Source organism: Ailuropoda melanoleuca, chromosome 7, assembly GCF_002007445.2.
Source record: "Ailuropoda melanoleuca isolate Jingjing chromosome 7, ASM200744v2, whole genome shotgun sequence".
Taxonomy (NCBI): Eukaryota; Metazoa; Chordata; class Mammalia; order Carnivora; family Ursidae; genus Ailuropoda; species Ailuropoda melanoleuca.
Genome location: NC_048224.1, coordinates 62,101,976 through 62,112,671, shown reverse-complemented (window position 1 = coordinate 62,112,671; position 10,696 = coordinate 62,101,976). Strand labels below are relative to the sequence as shown.

Here is a 10,696-nt window from a genome sequence, read left to right as displayed (position 1 = left end):
ATGGTGCTGGGAAAATTGGACAGCAACATGCAGAAGAACGAAATTAGACCACTTTCTTCCACCATACACAAAAATAAACTCAAAAATGAAAGTTATTCAAAATGGTCTTACATTTTGAATATGAGAACTGGAAACATAAAAAACCTAGAGAACACAGGCAGAAACCTCTTTGACTTCAGCTGTAACAACTTATTAGACATGTCACTGGAGGCAAGGGAAACAAAAGCAAAAATGAACTATTGGGACTTCATCAAGATAAAAAGCTTCTGCACAGTGAAAGAAACAATTAACAAAACTAACAGGCAGCCTACAGAATGGGAGAAGATATTTTCAAATGACATATCTGATAAAGGATTAGTATCCAAAATCTATAAAGAATTTATCAAACTCAACATCCAAAAATAATAATAATCCAGTTACAAAATGGGCACAAGATATGAACAAGCATTTTTCCAAAGAAGACCTCCAGATGGCTAATAGGCACAGGAAAAGATTCTCAATATCACTCATCATCAGGGAAATACAAATCAAAACTACAATGAGATACCACCTCACATCTGTCAAAATGGCTAAAATTAACACAGGAAACAACAGATATTGGCAAGGATGCAGGGAAAGGGTAACCCCCTTACACTGTTGGAAGTGAAAATGGTGCAGTCTCTCTGGAAAACAGTATGGAGTTTCCTCAAAAAAGTTAAAAATGGAACTATCCTATGACATTGCAATTGCACTACTAAGTATTTACCCAAACGATACAAAATACAGATTTGAAGAGGTACCCTGATGGTTATAGCAGCATTATCAACAATAGCCAAACTTGAAAGAGCCCAAATGTCCATTGATTGCTGAATGGATAAAGAAGATGTGGGGGGTATGTGTGTTTGTGTGTGTTTATATATATATAATGGAATATTACTCAGCCATCAAAAAGAACAAAATCTTGATATTTACAAGGACATAGATGAAACTAGAGTGTATTATAAGTGAAATAAGTCAGCCAAAGAAAGATAAATACCATATAGGTACTCATATGTGGAATTTAAGAAACAAAACAGATGAATATATGGAAAGGGGAAAAAAAGAGAGAGGGAAGAAAACCATAAGAGACTCTTAATGGTAGAGAACACTCTGAGGGCTGATGGAGGGAGAAGAGTGATGGGTATTAAGGAGGGCACTTCTAATGATGAGCACTGAGTGTTACATGTGAATGATGAATCACTCAATTCTGCTCTTGAAATCAATATTATGTTATATGTTAAGTAACTAGAATATAAATAAAAATTTGAAAAAGAAGTCAATTTTCTTTTTTTATAATAATGTTTTATTATGTTATGTTAGTCACCATACAGTACATCCCTAGTTTTTGATGTAATGTTCCATGATCCATTACTTGTGTATAACACCCAGTGCACCATCCAATATGTGCCCTCCTTAATACCTATTGCTGACCTATCCCAATCCCCCACCCCCTACCTCTGAAGCCACCAGTTTGTTCCCCAGAGTCCATAGTCTCTCATGGTTCATTCCCCCTTCTGTTTACCATCCCTTCATTCTTCCCTTTCTTCTACTGATCATCAGGCTATTTCTTATGTTCCATAAATGAGTGAAACCATATGATAATTGTCTTTCCCTACTTGACTTATTTCACTTAGCATTATTTCCTCCAGTGCCATCCATGTTGCTGCAACTGTTGTGAAATTGTTCTTTTTGATGGCTGAGTAATATTCCATTGTATATATGGACCACATCTTCTTAATCCAGTCATCTGTTGAAGGGCATCTTGGCTTCTTCCACAATTTAGCTATTGTGGAAAATGCTGCTATGAACATTGGGGTGCATACGATCTTGGATAATAATCTTTTATCTGTATTGTCATTTGCAAATATCTTCTCCCATTCCATGGGCTGCCTCTTAGTTTTTTGGACTGTTTCCTTGGCTGTGCAGAAGCTTTTTATCTTGAGGAAGTCCCACAAGTTCATTTTTTTTGTTTGTTTCTCTTGCCTTTGGAGATGTGTCATGAAAAAAGTTGCTGTGGCCAATGTCAAAGAGGTTGCAGCCTATGTTCTCCTCTAGGATTTTGATGGATTCCTGTCCCACATCGAGGTCTTTCATCCATTTCGAGTTTCTCCATAGTAACAGAATGCAATCCACATATTTTTTAATGGAAATGTAAAAGCTGATTTTAAATTTTTCAGCCATAAAAAAATGAAATCTTGCCATTTGCAACAACATGAGTGGACCTAGAGAGTATAATGCTAAGTAAAATAAGTCAGTTAGAGAAATACAAATACCATATGATTTCACTTATACGTGGAATTTAAGAAATAAAACAAATGAACAAAGAAAAAGAGACAAACTAAAAACCATAGAGAACAAAGTAATGGTTATCGGGGGGGTGAGTGAAATAGGTGATGGGGATTGAAGAGTACACTTGGGGCCCCTGGGTAGCTCAGTCGTTAAGCATTTGCCTTCAGCTCATGTCATGATCCCAGGGTCCTGGGATCGAGCCCTGCATGGGAGCTCCCTGCTCAGTGGGAAGCCTGCTTCTCCCTCTCCCTCTCCCCCTGCTTGTGTTCCCTCTCTTGCTGTCTCTCTCTCTCTCTCTGTCAAATAAATAAATAAAATATTTTAAAAAAGAGTACACTTATTATGATAAGCATTGAGTTATGTATAGAACTGTTGAATCACTATATTGTATGCCTGAAACTAATATAACACTGTGTGTTAACCATACTAGTCTCCAAAGGCAAGGGAAACAAAAGAAAAATGAACTTTTGGGACTTCATCAAGATAAAAACCTTCTGCACAGCAAAGGAAACAGTCAACAAAACTAAGATTCAACCCATAGAATGGAATGAAGTTATTTGCAAATGACACTTCAGATAAAGGGCTGGTATCTAAGATCTATAAAGAACTTCTCAAACTCAACACCCCAAAAAACAAATAATCAAGTCAAAAAATGGGCAGAGAAACAAAAGATAAAATGAACTTATGGGACTTCATCAAGATAAAAAGCTTCTGCACAGCCAAGGAAACAGTCCAAAAAACAGAGGCAGCCCACGGAATGGGAGAAGATATTTGCAAAGGACACTACAGATAAAGGACTGGTATCCAAGATCTACAAAGAACTTCTCAAACTCAATACACGAGAAACAAATAAACAAATCATAAAATGGGCAGAAGATATGAACAGACACTTTTCCAATGAAGACATACAAATGGCTAACAGACACATGAAAAAATGTTCAAAATCATTAGCCATCAGGGAAATTCAAATCAAAACCACACTGAGATACCACCTTACACCAGTTAGAATGGCAAAAATTGACAAGGCAAGAAACAACAATTGTCGGAGAGGATGTGGAGAAAGGGGATCCCTCCTACATTGTTGGTGGGAATGCAAGTTGGCACAGCCAATCTGGAAAACAGTGTGGAGGTCCCTTAAAAAGTTAAAAATTGAGCTACCCTATGATCCAGCCATTGCACTACTGGGTATTTACCCCAAAGATACAGACGTAGTGAAGAGAAGGGCCATATGCACCCCAATGTTCATAGCAGCATTGTCCACAATAGCTAAATTGTGGAAGGAGCCGAGATGCCCTTCAACAGATGACTGGATTAAGAAGTTGTGGTTCATATATACAATGGAATATTACTCAGCTATCAGAAAGAACGAGTTCTCAACATTTGCTGCAACATGGACAGCACTGGAGGAGATAATGCTAAGTGAAATAAGTCAAGCAGAGAAAGACAACTATCATATGATTTCTGTCATCTATGGAACATAAGAACTAGGATGATCGGTAGGGGAAGAAAGGGATAAAGAAAGGGGGGGTAATCAGAAGGGGGAATGAAACATGAGAGACTATGGGTTATGAGAAACAAACTGGGGTCCTCAGAGGGGAGGGGGGTGGGGGAATGGGATAGACCGGTGATGGGTAGTAAGGAGGGCACGTATTGCATGGTGCACTGGGTGTTATACGCAACTAATGAATCATCGAGATTTACATCGGAAACCAGGGATGTACTGTATGGTGACTAACATAATATAATAAAAAATTATTAGACCATAAAAAAAAATGGGCAGAAGACATGAACAAACACTTCTCCAAAGAAGACATACAAACGGCTAAGAGACACATGAAAAAACGTTCAACATCATTAGCCATCAGGGAAATTCAAATCAAAACCACAAGGAGATACCACCTTACACCATTTAGAATGGCAAACTTAACAAAAGAGGGAAACAACAAATGTTGGAGAGAATATGGTGAAAAGGGAACCCTCTTACACTGTTGGTGGAAATGCAAGTTGGTAAAGCCACTTTGGAAAACAGTGTGGAGGCTCCTCAAAAAGTTAAAAATAGAGTTACCCTATGACCCAGCAATTGCATACTGGATATTTATCCCAAATATACAGACTCAGTGAAAAGAAGGGGCACCTGCATCCCAATTATCATAGCAGCAATGTCCACAATAGCCAAACTGTGGAAGGAGCCAAGATGCCCTTCAACAGACAAATGGATAAAGAAGATATGGTCCATGTATACAATGGTATATTAGCCATCAGAAAGGATGAATACCTACCATTTGCATCAACATGGATGGAACTGGAGAGGATTATGTTAAGTGAAATAAGTGAAGCAAAGAAAGACAATTATCATATGGTTTCACTTACATCTGGAACATATGGAGTAGCATGGAGGTTACTAAGAGAAGGAAGGGAAAAATGAAGGGGGGAAATCAGAGAGGGAGACGAGCCATGAGAGGCTCTGGACTCTGGGAAACAAACTGAGGGTTTCAGAGGGGAGAAGTGTGTGGGGATAGGTTAGCCTAGTGATGGCTATTAAAGAGGGCAGGTGTTGCAAGGAGCACCGGGTGTTATACACAAACAATGAATCATAGAACACTACATCAAAAACTAATGAAGTATTGTATGGTGACTAACAAAACATAATAAAAATAAATTTTTTAAATTTAAAAGCTGATTCTAAAATTTATATGAAAATGCAAAAGGCCAAGAATATCCAAGACACTCTTGAAGAAGAATAACCTGGGAGCACTTGCTCTACCAGTTATGATAGTAGTACAAGCACAGGTAAATTGCCCAACAGAATATAACCAGAAAGACATTAGTCATATATGGATGCTAGACTTATGACTAAGGCAGCACTGCAAACAAACAAGGCAGTGAGGAAAGGATTTCTTTTTGAGAAATGATCATCAATTTGCTGTCCATGTGGGAGCAATGAACCTTGATTCTTACTTTGCACCATAAGCGAAGTCATTCCAGTTTAATTTTACATTTTTTCCTCAACCCAGTGATGTTCTGTCTTAATAAACCCATCATAATTTGAAAATGTTGTAAGTCAAAATGAATTTAATACACCTAATCTACCAAACATCATAGCTTAGCCTAGCCTGCCTTAAATGTGCTCAGAACACTTAACATTAGCCTTCAGTTGGACAAAATCACAAAGCCTATTTTATAATAAAGTATTGAATATCTCATGTGATTTACTGAATACTGTACTGAAAGCGAGAAACAGAATGGTCGTCTGGGTACAAATGGTTGTAAGTGTGTCGGTTGTTGACCCTTCTGGTCGCATGGCTGACTGGGAGGTGCAGCCACTGCCAAGATCACAAGAAAGTATCATATCACATATCACTAGCCTGGGAGAAGATCAAAATGCAAAATTCAAAGCACTGTTTCCACTAAATGCTTATCACTTTTGCACCATCCTAAAGTCAAAAAAATTATGACAAACTATTGTGCATCAGAGAGTGTCCATTGTTCTAAATGCGAAAGGCAAGAGTACAAAAAGTATTAACCATAAAGAAAAAAACTGAGAAATTGGACTATTTTATTTTATTTTATTTTATTTTATTTTAAAGATTTTATTTATTTATTTGACAGAGATAGAGACAGCCAGCGAGAGAGGGAACACAAGCAGGGGGAGTGGGAGAGGAAGAAGCAGGCTCACAGCAGAGGAGCCTGATGTGGGGCTCGATCCCATAACGCCGGGATCACGCCCTGAGCCGAAGGCAGACGCTTAACCGCTGTGCCACCCAGGCGCCCCTGGACTATTTTAATACTCATTTTAGTATTTAACTAATACTTAAATTACCTAATTTAAGTAATTCACTTAAGATTTATTTTTTATTTATTCTTTAAAAGATTTTATTTATTTATTTGACAGAGAGAGAGTACAAGCAGGGAAAGGGAGCACAGCAGGCAGAGCGACAGGGAGAAGCAGGCTCCCTACTGAATAAGGAGCCCAATGTGGGGCTCAATGACAGAACCCTGGGATCCTGACCTGAGTTGAAAGCAGATGCATAACTGACTGAACCACCCAGGCACTCCTTAACTTAAGATTTAAATTATGACTTGAGTTCATCAAAAGACACCATTAAGAGAGTGAAAAAGCAAACCACAGAGTGGAAGAAGATAACTGTCACACCAATTACTTACAAAGAACTCCTATCCAGAATATATACAGATATAGATAGATATAGAGATAGATATAAAATAAAAACTCCTATAATTAAATGAGAAAAATGACAACCCAATTAAAAAATGGACAAGAAACTTGAAAAGGGACTTCAAGAAAGAGTATACACAAATGGGCCATAAACTTGTGTGAAAGAACTCAGTAGTATGAGTAAACAGGTAAATGAAATTAAAACCATAGTAAGATACTACTTGATGCCCAAAAGAATGGCTAAAATAAGAAACAGCTGACATACTGGGATGGAAGGCAACAAAAACTTTCATACATTGCTGCAGAAAGCATAATCAGTACAACCATTTTGGACAATTGTTGGCTGTCATCTACAAACACTAAATATACAAATACTCTCTGAATTAGACTGCGAGGGCAGCCATACAAAATGCCACAGACTGGATGGCTTAAATGATAGAAATTTATTTTCTCATAGTTCTGGAGGGTGGAAGTCCAAGATCAAGGTGTCAGCAATTTAGGTTTCTCCTGAGGCCTCTCTCCTTGATTGGGGATGACCTTCCTCTGTGCATGTACAACCACTGGTATCTCTCTACTGTGTCCAGATCTCCTCTTCTCATAGGGACAGATTGTATTAGGGCAAACTCTAATGCCCTCATTTTCATTTAATCACCTCTTTAAAGGTCCTATTTCCAAATAAGTCACAATCTAAAGTACCTGGGGTTAGAGTTTCAACATACGAATTTGGGGGCAGACACAATTCAGTCCATAACACTCAACCCTCTGGATTCCCCAAATTCACATCCTCTCTCACCTTGCAATACTCCATCCCAACAGCCCCAAGAGTCTTAATCAATTCCAACACCAACCTAAATCCAATGTTTCATCTAAATATTATCTAAACCAGGTATGGGTGAGACTCAAGTAAGGTATGGTTTATTCTGATGTTAAATCCCTCTGCAGCTGTGAACCTATGAAACCAGACAAGTTATGCACTTCCAAAAATGATGGGCCAGGTATAGAACAGACATACCATTCTAGAAAGGAGAAATTAGAAAGAAGAAAGGGGAACATGTCCCATTTGAGGGTGGCAGCCCTGTCTTCTGGGCCTACTAAGGCAGCAACATCACCCCCTGAGCCCTGAGTGGGAGGAGCTTGACCCATTGAAACTGAGAAGACAGCCCCACCTTCCAGACTGCTACCCTCTGGTCCTATGGTGGGAGTGGCAGCCCTGCTGATCTCCGAATTTCCTTAAGGGTCATTTTCCCCTTTTCTTGAAGTATAACCTTTTCATAGCTGGATATCTCTATTGTTGTGACCTATAGAATGGCAGAAGTTCAACAGACTTCCTCCACTCTGTCCTATCTCTGTCCCCTTCAGTCCAAGCTGGAGGTGTTTCCACTCATATAACCTCATCTCTATCCCTGACTTCTGTTGAGACAGCTGCTTAGATCCACACATACTTGCAATCATTTTATCAAATGACTTTCCATCCACACACTTGGTGTTCAGTCCAGAAGACACTTTATTTTTTTGTGATATGAATTGGTTGAAAATTTTCCAAATCTTCAAGTTCTGATCGCTTTTTGTTGAACAATTCCTTCTATGTATATATCTCTTCTCTCACATTTTATATGCAGTAAGGAAAAACCAGGATGCACCTTCAACACTTTGCTTAGATATCTCAATTAAATATCTTAGTTTATCACTTCCCACAAACACTGTAACACAATTCAGCCAAGTTCTTTGCCGTTTTATAGCAAGAACTGCCTTTCCTACAGTTACCAAAAACATAGTTCTCATTTCTGTCTGAAACCTCACCAGAATTGCCTTTAATATCCATATTTTGCATGGTGCACTGGGTGTTATATGCAAGTAATGAATCATGGAACTTTACATCAAAAACTAGGGATGTACTATATGGTGACTAACATAATATAATAAAAAATATTATTATAAAATTTTAAAAAAGGAAAAGAAAACAAAACAAAAACGAACATCCATATTTCTCTCAATACTCCCTTCAAGAAAACCTAGGCTTCTTATAACTTGCACAGTAAAATTTTTCCAGCCTCCACTCATTACCCCATTCCAAAACCACTTCTACATTTTCAGGTATTTGTTGTAACAGTACTCTCCTTCTTGGAACCAAAATCTGCTTGATCAGGGTTCTCCTGAGAAACAGAGAAATGTAACTAATATGATGTGTGTGCGTGTGTGTGTGTGTGTGTGTGTGTGTTTGTGTGTGTAGAGAGAGAGAGTGATTGATTTTTTCTTTTCTTTTTATTTCATAATCATAAACTTAATTCTGCAAGCCAGCTAGACTTGGAGGATAGTAAGAAAAATATGGAGCCCATAGAACTGCAGCAAAAGCACAAAGATTATAGGATATTTCAAGCAGAAGGGGATGAAGAGGTGCTCTCCTGACCCCTAGAAGGAATGGTCTGGTAGTTATGATAAAACACAAGTCAAATTTATTAGATTTGTCCACAGTCAGCAATGGTGATCTTCTTGCTGGTCTTGCCATTCCTGGACCTAAAGTGTTCCATGGCTTCCACAATATTTGTGCCCTCTCTCACCTTGCTGAAGACCACATGTTTGCCATCCAACCACTCAATCTTGGCTGTGTACATGAAAAACTAGGAATGGCTAGTGTTAGATCCAGTATTTGCCATGGATAAGATGCCAGGACTCTTGTGCTTCAGGATGAAATTCTCATCATTAAATTTCTCCCCATAGATGGACTTGCCACCAGTGTCATTATGGTGTGTGAAGTCACCTCCCTGGCACATAAATCCTGGAATAATCCTGTGAAAGTGGGAAACTTTATAACCAAATCCTTTCTCCCCAGTGCTCAGAGCATGAAAGTTCTCTGCTGTCTTTGGAACTTTGTCTGTGAACAGCTCAAAGAGACATGGCCCAAGGATTCACTGTCCATGGTGCTGTAGAAGAACCCCGTGGGGTTGACCATGGCTGGGTGGCGTGGGTGGCTCCAGGAAGGCGGTGTCTGTAAGGCCTGATTGGCTGATTTTTTAAAAAATTAGCCCCCACAATTATGGAAGCTAGCAAACCCCAAATCTGCAGGATGGGCCAGCAAGCTGGAGACACCAGGGATATGCATGTACAGGGAAAAGGCCATGTGAGGACACAGAGAGAAGATGGGCATCTGCAAGTGAAGGAACCAAACTTGCTGACACCTTGATCTTGAACTTCCAGCCTCCAGAAGTGTGAGAAATAAATTCCCATTGTTTAAAACACCCACACTGTGGAAATAACCCCAGTGATTATCAACTGAAAATTGCACTGGATAAATTAAAACTTGACTTCATTTTATATGAAGTCCAAAAAACAGACAAAATTAAGCTTTTTGGCTTTGGGAAACATGCCTAGGTGCATATGTTATAAAGAAAACAAGAAAGTGGTTACCTGTAAAGTCAGGTTATGATTACCTTTTCGAATGGGGAGTTGGTAGTAATGGGGAAAGGGTATGCAGATTGGGAGCTCCTGAATGTGCTGGGGAAGATTTTGTTTCTCAACTGTATTGTTGGTTACATGAATGTTTGCCTGTATTTATACATCTTTGTTTTGTACTCTATTCTGTACATATGTTATATACCTTTAATATTTTAAAGGTTAAAAATTGTCAAGACCAGTCTTTCCCAAAATAGGGCTAGGACTGGAGTAATGCCCTTCTTTTCCTTGTTTCTAGTTTTAGAGAAATGATTCTTTATTAAGAGTAAGATTAACTAGGGGCATCTGGGTGGCTTAGTTGGTTGAGCCCCGCCTTCAGCTCAGATCACGATCCCAGTGTCCTGGGATTCAGTGCCACATCAGGCTCCCTGCTCAGCAGGAGAGTCTGCTTTACCCCCTCCCTCTGCTCCTACCCCTGCAACATGCTCTCTCGTGCGTGCACGCATGCACTCACTTTCTCTCTCAAATAAACAAATAAAATCTTTAAAAAAAGAAGATTAAGGTAATATTGGCCTCACAGAATGAGTTTGGTAGCTTTCCTTCTGTTTCTATTTTTTGAAATACCGTTAGGAGAATAGGTATTATTTCTTCTTTGAATGTTTGGTAGAATTCCCCGAGAAATCCATCAGGCCCTGGCGTTATGTTTTATGGAAGGTTTTTAATAACGGTTTCAATCCTTCATAATTAATTGGTCTGTTTAAAAAATAAATTTCTTCCTGATCCTCAAACCAGGCAAAGACCCCATCAAAAAGGAGAATTAGACAC

The 10,696-nt window shown here is 38.9% G+C and overlaps 1 pseudogene; it reads right to left on the bottom strand.

The window, feature by feature from the left end:
- Positions 1-8,937: 8,937 nt before the first annotated feature.
- On the bottom strand, positions 8,938-9,431 carry LOC109491252 (annotated as a pseudogene).
- Positions 9,432-10,696: the final 1,265 nt, after the last annotated feature.